Source organism: Amblyraja radiata, chromosome 16 (genome assembly GCF_010909765.2).
Source record: "Amblyraja radiata isolate CabotCenter1 chromosome 16, sAmbRad1.1.pri, whole genome shotgun sequence".
Lineage (NCBI taxonomy): Eukaryota > Metazoa > Chordata > Chondrichthyes > Rajiformes > Rajidae > Amblyraja > Amblyraja radiata.
In genome coordinates this window covers 20,423,112-20,433,756 of record NC_045971.1, presented here as the reverse complement: position 1 = coordinate 20,433,756, position 10,645 = coordinate 20,423,112, and the positions used below count along the sequence as shown (strand labels likewise).

Sequence of the window (10,645 nt, the reverse complement as noted above, 5' to 3'; positions counted from 1 at the left end):
CATCATTTTAAAGACCTCTATCAAGTCGCCCTTAACCTTCTGCGCTCCAGAGAATAAAGACCTAACTTATTCAACCTTTCTCTGTAACTTAGTTGTTGAAACCCAGGCAACATTCTAGTAAATCTCCTCTGTACTCTCTCTATTTTGTTGACATCCTTCCTATAATTGGGCGACCAAAATTGTACACCATACTCCAGATTTGGTCTCACCAATGCCTTGTACAATTTTAACATTACATCCCAGCTTCTATACTCAATGCTCTGATTTATAAAGGCTATCATACCAAAAGCTTTCTTTACCACCCTATCTATATGAGATTCCACCTTCAAGGAACTATGCACGGTTATTCCCAGATCCCTCTGTTCAACTGCATTCTTCAATTCGCTACCATTTACCATGTACGTCCTATTTTGATTTGTCCTGCCAAGGTGTAGCACCTCACATTTATCAGCATTAAACTCCATCTGCCATCTTTCAGCCCATTCTTCCAAATGGCCTAAATCACTCTGTAGACATTGGAAATCCTCTTCATTATCCACAACACCTTGGTATCATCTGCATACTTACTAATCCAATTTACCACACCTTTATCCAGATCATTGATGTACATGACAAACAACAAAGGACCCAACACAGATCCCCGAGGCAGAGGCACCCCACTAGTAACCTGCCTCCAACCCGACAAACAGCCATCCACCATTACCCTCTGGCTTCTCCCATTCAGCCACTGTTGAATCCACCTTGCTACTCCTGCATTTATACCCAACAGTTGAACCTTCTTAACCAACCTTCCATGAGGAACCTTGTCAAAGGCCTTACTAAAGTCCATATAGACAACATCCACTGCTTTACACTCGTCAATTTCCCTAGTAACCTCTTCAAAAAATTCAAGAAGATTAGTCAAACATGACCTTCCAGGCACAAATCCATGTTGACTGTTCCTAATCAGACCCTGTTTATCCAGATGCTTATATATATTATCTCTAAGTATCTTTTCCATTAATTTGCCCACCACTGAAGTCAAACTAACAGGTCTATAATTGCTAGGTTTACTCTTAGAACCCTTTTTAAACAATGGAACAACATGCGCAGTACGCCAATCCTCGGGGACTATTCCCGTTTCTAATGACATTTGAAATATTTCTGTCATAGCCCCGGCTATTTCTACACTAACTTCCCTCAATGTCCTAGGAATATCCTGTCAGGACCTGGAGATTTTATATTTTTCAAAAGTGTCAGTACTTCTTTTACTTTGAAACTCATAGTATCCATAGCTACTCTACTAGTTTCCCTTACCTCACATAATTTAATATCCTTCTCCTTGGTGAATACCAAAGAAAAGAAATTGTTCAATATCTCCCCCATCTCTTTTGGCTCTGCAGATAGCTGTCCACTCTGTCTCTCCAATGGACCAATTTTCTCCCTCGTTATCCTTTTGCTATTAATATAGCTGTAGAAACCCTTTGGATTTACTTTCACATTACTTGCCAAAGCAACCTCATATCTTCTTTTAGCTTTTCTAATTTCTTTCTTAAGATTCTTTTTACATTCCTCATACTCCTCAAGCACCTCATTTACTTCATGCTGCCTATAATTATTGTAGATCTCCCTCTTTTTCTGAACAAGATGTCCAATTTCCCTTGAAAACCAGGGCTCTTTCCAATTTTTACTGTTTCCTTTCATCCGAACAGGAACATAAAGATTCTGTACTCTTAAAATTTCCCCTTTAAATGTCCTCCATTTCTCTTCTACATCCTTCCCATAAAACAAAATGTCCCAGTTCACTCCTTTTAAATCATTTTGCATCTCATCAAAGTTAGCCTTTCTCCAATCAAAAATCTCAATGTAACATTTAAGATTTTTAAGGTTTTAAACGGCAGAGGCAGGAAACATGTTCCCGATGTTGGGGGAGTCTGTGGAATTCTCTGCCTCGGAGGGTGGTGGAGGCCGGTTCTCTGGATGCTTTCAAGAGAGAGTTAGATAGAGCTCTTAAAGATAGCGGAGTCAAGGGATATGGGGGGAAGGCAGGAATGGGGTGCTGATTGTGGATGATCAGCCATGATCACATTGAATGGCGGTGCTGGCTCGAAGGACGAATGGCCTACTCCTGCACCTATTGTCCATTGTAAAGATCTATCTATTGTAAGTGTATCCAACGAGGATGATCTTTGACCTTAACTGCAGTGCGGGTAGTTAGGAGCACCTGGAACGGTCCTTTCCACCGTGGTCCAAACTTCTTCCGATCCCAATTTCGGACAAGGACGTAGTCACCCGGCCACACCGTTCGTTCTTCAGGGCTGTCAGTCATCGGCCTTTGTCCTTCATGAATCTGGGAATGCAATACTGATAATGCATTTGTTAATTGTTGCACATATGTGATTAGTTCATCACTGGGAGCATGCAGGTCGAAGCTAACCTCTACACTATGGTCTGCTCCCCAAGGAGTCCGCAACGGCCGCCTGTACACAACTTCCGCAGGTGTCAGCCCGGTGGCACTATGCGGGGTCACCCTCATCTCAATGGGAGCCTTCTATTCACTGGGATCTGTGGGCCAACGGGGATCGTAAGGGGGGAAGTCTGTGCGGCTGTCTTTGCTGTGGTGTCGGCAAAGGCATTACCCAAGGAAACCAGATCGGAGTCGCCAATATAGGTACTGCATTTAATCATTGCCAGGTGGGCAGGAATACCAAGGGCCTGTAGCAAGTTGCAGCATTCTTAATGGGGGTGCCGGAGGAGGTGCGGAAACCGCGATGCTGCCACAGCGCCCCAAAGTCGTGGGCAACGCCAAAAGCGTATCAGGAATCGGTGTAGATATTCAAATGGCGGGCCTTGCCGTGGATGCATGCTCGGGTGAGGGCGAAGAGCTCTGCCTGTTGTGCAGTGAGGGGTGACTGGAAAGCGACTCAATGACCAAGGTCGTAATTTGGACAATGGCATATCACGATTGTCATTGTTCGGTATCCGGTATAAAAGCGATGAGTCATCCATGAACCACGTGGCATTATCCTCCGGGAGGGGGGTGTCCTGCAAGTCCTCGCGTGTGGTGGTCAACAGTTGATTACGCCGAAGGCAATCATGCGGTGGCCCCACCTGATGATCCGGTGGAGAAGTGGGGAAGGCGGACGGGTTGGTGGGGATGCAAAGGTGGATGGTAAGGTAGGGAATAGCCAAGAGGGTGACATCATAGCGTCCTAGTCGGGCCTGCGTGAGCTACCTTGTTTGTCCGGTGGTAAGGAGCGGCGCAATGAAATGCTGGCTGTAAACCTGGACGTGTTGATGGAGAGTGATGTTGGTTGCTGCACTGATGGCAGCGTGAAGTCCGGGGAGAATCTGGGTGCAGGGAGGAAATCGTAGAGCCACAGGGTCCAATTTCACGAGTAGTAAGCGACAGGACTCCAAACGTCGGAGTGGTATTGTTGAGGTCTGCGGACGCACAGTCATCCAAGATCGTGACCTAGAGCAGGAAAGGTCTGTCGTACAGAGGTCGACCCACCGCCAGTGCAGTAGCAAGGGGCTGTTTAAATGCACAGAATGCGGCGACCCGTTCTGCAGAAAGTGTGAACTGGCGTGGCGCCTTGGCGGAGGCCAAGGGGGAGAGTAGTTTGGTGTAAAGTGTGATGTTGGGAATCCATTGGCGTACCCCCAGCAGTGGAGCGCCTTTAACAGTATCTTCATGTCCGCATGGTTCTCTCTGGGGCCTATGCTGGTCAGGAGGAGATCGTCAACATATTGTATCACCGCGGAGCCATGGGGCAATCGGAGAGTTGTCAGCCGGCCACTCAGAATCTGGGAAAAGATTGTTGGCGAATGGATGTACACCTGGAGTAGTCGTGTCCAGGTGTATTGTCGCCCCTCGTAGGTGAAGGCGAAAAGGTATTGGCAATCCAGGTGCAGGGGCACGTCGAAAGAGGCGTGTTGTAAGTCAACTATAGTGAAGACGGTGGCTTCTGCTGGTACCTGACTCAAGATGGTCACGGGATTTGGTCCAATGGTGTGCATAGGGATGACAACGTCATTGATGGCCCGTAGGTCTTGTACCAGCCGACATTCTGTGTGTCCTGGCTTGGGAACAGAGAATTTGTGGGTGTTACATGACGATTGGCGAGGGACCAAGATTCCCTGGTGTGATAGAGAGGTAACAAGTTGCTGTATGCTCCCTCTGGCTTCTGGCTTCAGCGGGTACTGTGGCATAGATGGCAACCGCACATTGGGTTTGAGGGTTACTACGACAGGGTCGCAATTGGTGCGCCCGACTTCGTAGGGCGAGGCGGACCAAACCTGTTCCAGTATTTGTGAGTCCCCTTAAGATCTGTAATGTTGGATGCACCCCTCCACTCGTTGGGAGCTGCACCAATACTCAATGGTTTCCTGTGGGAAATTCTGAGGACCTTTCTTGCTTTTATCCGCTTGAGTAACCAACTGGTAGGCCAGAAATCCTAATTCTTTGGCAGAGTGCTGCAGATTCATAGAGGTGGAGACATGTGGGCATATTAATCCCTGCTGCAGGATCTCAGCAATAAGGGCTGTCCCTGGGGCACCTTGTATCGTTGCGGTGAGGGCGACAGTAGCAGGTGTCCGAAACAGCGGCATATAAAAGTCTTCAGCTGCGCCGTCGCATCCAGTACAGAGTGACATGGGGATCATGGACATGGGGGTATAAGGTGGATAGAGGCAGATCAATCGCCCACCATTGTAGTTTGGAGTTTAAGGGCAGCCATCATTTGGCTCGAGGTTGTCTCTTGGAAGTGTATGCCTCGGTCAGAGCATGTGATATCCACCTCTAGTCCCATAAGGAGATCTCCGCCAGCTTAGTTGCATCCAAGGTTGGGGGTTATGGAAAAGGGGAGGTGGCTGGCGTTGCCGTACGTCACCGATAAAAACATGGTGGACGGGTATTCTTTGGACCGCCCTTCCAGCCCAGATAATTGTACCATTTGCCTGGAGAGAGGGAACCCGCAGGATTCCACCAGCTCCTGATCCAGAGTCGAAAGAGTTGCACTGGTATCAATCAAAAATGGAACCTGGATTCCCTGAACCCTCATGGGGATGACTGGTTCCTCCCCTAGTTCGGCAAAAAAAATTCTGGGAGGCACTGCATCAGTATGGCGTTAAATTGGGCTGAGATTTGTCCTTCATTATGGGTCTGGTCTCCGGCATAGGTCCTCTAAGCAGTGGTGAATCTTTCCCAGAAGTCATGGGCAGGTTCCTTGGAGTTGGCATGGCACTCGATAACCTTACTCATGTCAATCGGGCACCTCAGACACTGGGTCAGTGCATCCAGGATGCATTAGACTTTGGTTCGGTGAGTATTATGCAGCTGGGTCAATGCCTGAAAATCTACGACCATAGTGCCTGCTCCTCCCATGGCCCTCTTTCATTTATCATCCTCCTCTGGGCTTAACATAGTATGGACCAGGGAGTACAGGTCCCTGGCGGTCGCCTCGTACATTGTCAGAGTCGACTGAATGTAGTTAACACATTTTACAGGTTCCTTTTCTCTGTCGGGAGCATTTGTGCAATTAATAACATCTCCTGAAGCTTCCATGAATTGTAAATGTTCATTATTGCCTGTTGGCCAACTTGATTCACTTGGGGATTCGGCATAGCTCTCATGGGGTATTTCCGGACATCCTTAGGCTGGAGTTGCTGATTGGTTTTAGCCCTTTCAGCCACTGACTTAGCTACTTCCACTCCAAACACTTCTGTTCCTTCTCTTTCTTCTTCTTCCGGGTATTCCTTGTCTTGGGACGGTGGCGCGGATGGGATAGATCCAGCCATGCCTCCTGCTGCTTGGCTACCCTGGGCTTGGGATGTGGGGGCATAAAGGGCTGGAAGAACGCTCCATTCTAGATGGCGTTCCTCCTCTTCTTCGTCTATGAACAGGGTCTCTTTGCCAGTTAAGGGGTTCCTGGGGTTTTCTCGTTTTGGTGCCTGTTTTGTTTTCAAATGTCGCTTATTTTGCGACTCAATCAAGACTTTTTTTTTTTCGGCCTTTTCCTGTTGTTTATTATGCCAATTACATTCTGCTTGGATTGAGGCAGCTGGGAGCCTGGACAAGGTGGGAACAAGCCATGGACCGAAAAGTCACATGGACTGAGCTCTGGCAGGCTGAACCACAGCGCATCAAGTTCCTGGTCCAGGCAGTGTATGATGTCCTGCCCAGCCCATCGAACCTCTTCATCTGGGGCAAAGTGGAATCTCCAGATTGCCCGCAATGCTCAGGCAAGGGGACGTTGGAACACATCCTGAGCTGCTGCCCAAAGACTCTTAGGCAGGGCCGGTACACCTGGCAACACGACCAGGTTCATAAACCCATTGTAGAAGCCATCAGCATGGGAATCAGCAGCTGCAGACGAGCACGCCCCACCAACCAGCTGATCACCTTCGTGAAGGCCGGAGTGCAGCTGCCAAGAACCACAGCAGCCAGGAATCCGTCAGGAATCCTGGTGACTGTGCAGGACTGGCAGCTTTCCGTAGACCTGGTGAAATGGCTGAAGTTCCCACAGCACATTGCCACGCCCACCCTGTGGCCAGATATCCTCCTGGTCTCAGAGGCGACCAAAAACATCATCGTTGTAACTGACAATGCCGTGGGAGGACCGTCTGGAGGAGGCCCACGAGAGGAAGTATGAAGAGAAAGTCATAGACTGCCGCAAGCAGGGCTGGAAGGCAAGGTGTATGCCCATCGAGGTTGGCTGCAGAGGTTCTGCAGGGCAATCGCTCGACAAAGCCTTGAGTGCACTGGGCATCAACAGAGTGGCGAGGAGAAGGGCCATCAAGAACACCACAGAGGCAGCGGAGAAGGCCTCGAGATGGTTCTGGATCAGGAGAGAAGGTTCATGGGGAGGAGCGAATGCCACCTGAACACAAGTCGTGGTCTGATCAACCATGGCTGGGTCGCCTGGGTGAGGGTGTCTGATGTTGAAAGACCCGAAAAACCCAATGACCCCAGGTTACATCACTGATGATGTGTTCAAGTGCATCTATAGATGTATTTGTATCAATGCTTGCAACATATCCCAATTCTTAAATATACCATCCTTTGTACATACTGTAATCCCTCTACGACCTGCATTATCCCTCCAAATTCTACTCCTGGATACATCCCACTTTTTCTGCGCCTTCTCTTATCCTCTTTTTCAATTTCGTACTTGCCTCTCTTTCCCATATCAATTGTTTTGCTTGTTTAATAGTCTCAACATTCCATGTTCCCTCTACTGACCAAGGTTCATCTCCCAAACGTTTGTTTAACGCTGCCGACAATTGTCGATAATCTTTTCGCTTTTCTGGGTTAACATAACACATGTGTTGCACTGGGGCCCTTCCGTCACTTTTGTCCAAAACAGTGGCGGACCTACATTTTTGGGGCCCTGAAGCTTGATCTGTTATGGGGACGTCTTCGCAACCAGCAACGAGGTCTGGGTAACCACTGTTATCTTCTTCAATGGGGTTGTTCCATGACAGATCACCATAAATTTTAATTTCTGTCATAAATGTTAATAGGGTTTTAAATTATTTATAATTATTTTATATTAAATAGTTAGAATGAAACATCCTTAATTTGAACGCTTTTTGTTTACGGCTAGCCTACATGATACTTTAATAACCTTTTAATTTTAATTTTAACTATTTTATTTTGTATTGAATTACACTATATTATTAAAATTAATTTTGTTTTAAACCACTTCTCATACAGTAGACCCAAAATATTTAAGCCATGTGGACTAAGCATGATATTCACCTCCAGAAAAATAGTAGGAAGTATTGACCAGGGTCCAGGAGGCTGACAAGGCCCCCGGCGGGGTCCAGGAGCAGCGCCCCAGTGGGGGTTCAGGGTGCAACTGATTTTCAATAAATTGAAAGTGATTCTCAAGCTTACTGCTGGTAATTTACATAACAGCAGCTTAGAAGTTTTCTAACACATAAGCAGTAAAATAACCACCAAATTATATATAATTCATGAAATAAACAATAGGCGCAGGAGTATGCCATTTGGCCCTTCGAGACAGCACCGCCATTCACTGTGATCATGGCTGATCATCCACAATCAGTACCCCATTCCTGCCTTCTCCCCATATCCCTTGACTCTACTATCTTTAAGGAGTCAATCTATCTATCACTTGATAGCCTTCAGAGAATTGGCCTCCACTGCCGTCTGAGGCAGTGAATTCCACAGATTCGCAACTGAATTTGTGTGAAAAAGTATTTCCTCCTCTCCGTTCTAAATGGCCTACCCCTTATTCCTAAACTGCGGCCCCTGTTTCTGGACTCTCCCAGCATTGGAACCATGTTTCGTGCCTCTAGATTGTCGAAACCCTTAATAATCTTATATGTTTCAATAAATTGCCTCATTCTGCTAAAAAAAATCTTTACAAAATATGTTACCTGAAATGTCTCTTTGCCTAGCACTGATGAGAAAAAACGTCTTCACCCAGTTGTGGAATTCTCTGCCACAGAAAGCAGTGGTCTCGTCTCCTTCAGTATCACCTCGGTCACCCTTCCTGAGCTCAGACGCCCACTTCTCCTCACCTCACCTACACTCACTTCCCCTCACCTACACACCTACACCTCGACTAATCCCATCGCCTCACTTAACCCCTCGCCTCGACAATACCTCTCTACCAAACTTCTCCTCACACCTAAACCTCACTTCGCCTCGACTAGACCTCGCCCTCAAATAAACCTCACCTCACACCTTAATCCCACCTTAATTTAACGAAACCTCCCACCTCACGATTAAACTCCACCTGACACCTAATCCGCACCTTGACTAATCGCCGCCTCTCTCCCGCTCCTGCTATTTATAGCCCCCCACCCCCGGCCGTTGGCGGCGCCTCACGTGAGCGGGACGACTTCAACCAGGGGGGGCAGGGCTGAGTGGCGCAGGCACATTACCCAAGAGGACACAAAAAAGCTGGAGAAATTCAACGGGTGCAGCAGCATCTATGGAGCTAAGGAAATAGGCAACGTTTCGGGCCGAAACCCTTCTTCAGACTGATCGGGGGTGGGGGGGGCGGGACAAGAAAGGAAAAAGGAGGAGGAGCCCGAAGGCTGGGGGATGGGAGGAGACAGCAGGGGGACTGAGGAAGGGGAGGAGATAGCAAGGACTAACAAAATTGGGAGAAATCGATATTCATGCCCCCAGGATGCAGGCTCCCCAAGCAGAATATGAGGTGCTGTTCCTCCAATTTCCGGTGCTGCTCGCTGTGGCCATAGAGGAGACCCAGGACAGAGAGGTTGGAGATGGAGGGAGAGTTGAAGTGCTGAGCCACCGGGAAGTCAGCTTGGTTATTGCGGACCGAGCGGAGGTGTTCGGCGAAACGATCGCCCAACCTCCGCTTGGTCTCACCGATATAGATCTGCTGACATCTAGAGCAATGGATGCAATAGATGAGGTTGGAGGACATGCAGGTAAACCTCTGTCGCACCTGGAACGACTGCTTGGGTCCTTGAACAGAGTCGAGGGGGGAGGTAAAGGGACAAGTGTTGCATCTCTTGCGGTTGCAAGGGAAAGTGCCCGGGGAGGGGGTGGTACGAGAGGGAAGGGAAGAATTGACAAGGGAGTTATGGAGGGAGCGGTCTTTGCGGAAGGCAGATATGGGGGGAGATGGGAAGATGTGGCGAGTGGTGGGGTCACGTTGGAGGTGGCGAAACTGACGGAGGATTACTTTTTGTATGTGACGGCTGGTGGGGTGAAAGGTGAGGACTAGGGGGACTCTGCCCTTGTTGCGAGTGGGGGGAAGGGGAGAGAGAGCAGTGTTGCGGGGTATGGAAGAGAACCTGGTGCGAGCCTCATCTATGGTGGAGGAGGGGATCCCCCGTTCCCTGAATAATGAGGACATTTCAGATGTCCTGGTGTGGAACGCCTCATCCGTGGAGCAGATGTTACATTACCCGAGAGAGCTGGTGGGAGGGGAGGGGCGCACTCGCTCTGACGTTGACGTCGAGCCGAACCCCGACCCCCCACCAGCGGCGCCCGCAGCCCCTCCTCGCAGGAGAGAGGCGGCGATTAGTCATGGCAGGTATTATGTGTGAGGTGGGAGGTTTAGTCGAGGCGAGGTTTAGTGAGTTGAGGTTTAAGTGTAGGTGAAGTTTAATCGAGGCGAGGGGTTTAGTCGAGGTGAAAAATCAGATTAATTTCTAGGAAAACAAAACAATTGGAATTACGATTTAAATCAGAAGAATATGTACTAAAGTTGCTTCTGGGGCCCCTCCGGGATTAGGGGCCCTGAAGCTTAAGCTTCATTAGTTTCATAGTTCTGCCCCTAGTCCAAAGACTGACCCATCGTTATTTCCTGAAAACCTTTTTCTTATCTTATATAGACCCCACTCTGCGGCTTCTTCGCAGAGACTGGTTTCATTTAGCCTGAATGTTCAAGGTGTCCTGGGATCATGACAGATTTGACGTATTGTACTTTTTGATTCTGTCGAATATTGAATAGGTTAATCGAGACTTCTTGGAGAGGTTTCTGTGCGTGCTTGATGGTTGGAGATGTGATCTGCAGCACCATCCTCAAAGTTCAAATCTAAAGCTACAGATGGCAGAAAATAAGAAGCTGGTATAAGTTCCTTTCCCATTCGATGTTTATCATTAAAAAACTGGCTGCTTGATAAAAGATACTTAAAAAGTATCTTGTTACTTATT

At 48.2% G+C, this 10,645-nt stretch overlaps 1 long non-coding RNA gene across 1 annotated transcript; it reads left to right on the top strand.

Annotated features, from left to right (window-relative positions):
* The first annotated feature begins 10,029 nt into the window (after positions 1 to 10,029).
* LOC116982332 lies at positions 10,030 to 10,149 on the top strand. The gene is made up of 2 exons (XR_004414425.1): positions 10,030 to 10,059; positions 10,103 to 10,149. It is a non-coding gene; the product is annotated as an uncharacterized LOC116982332 (long non-coding RNA).
* Positions 10,150 to 10,645: the final 496 nt, after the last annotated feature.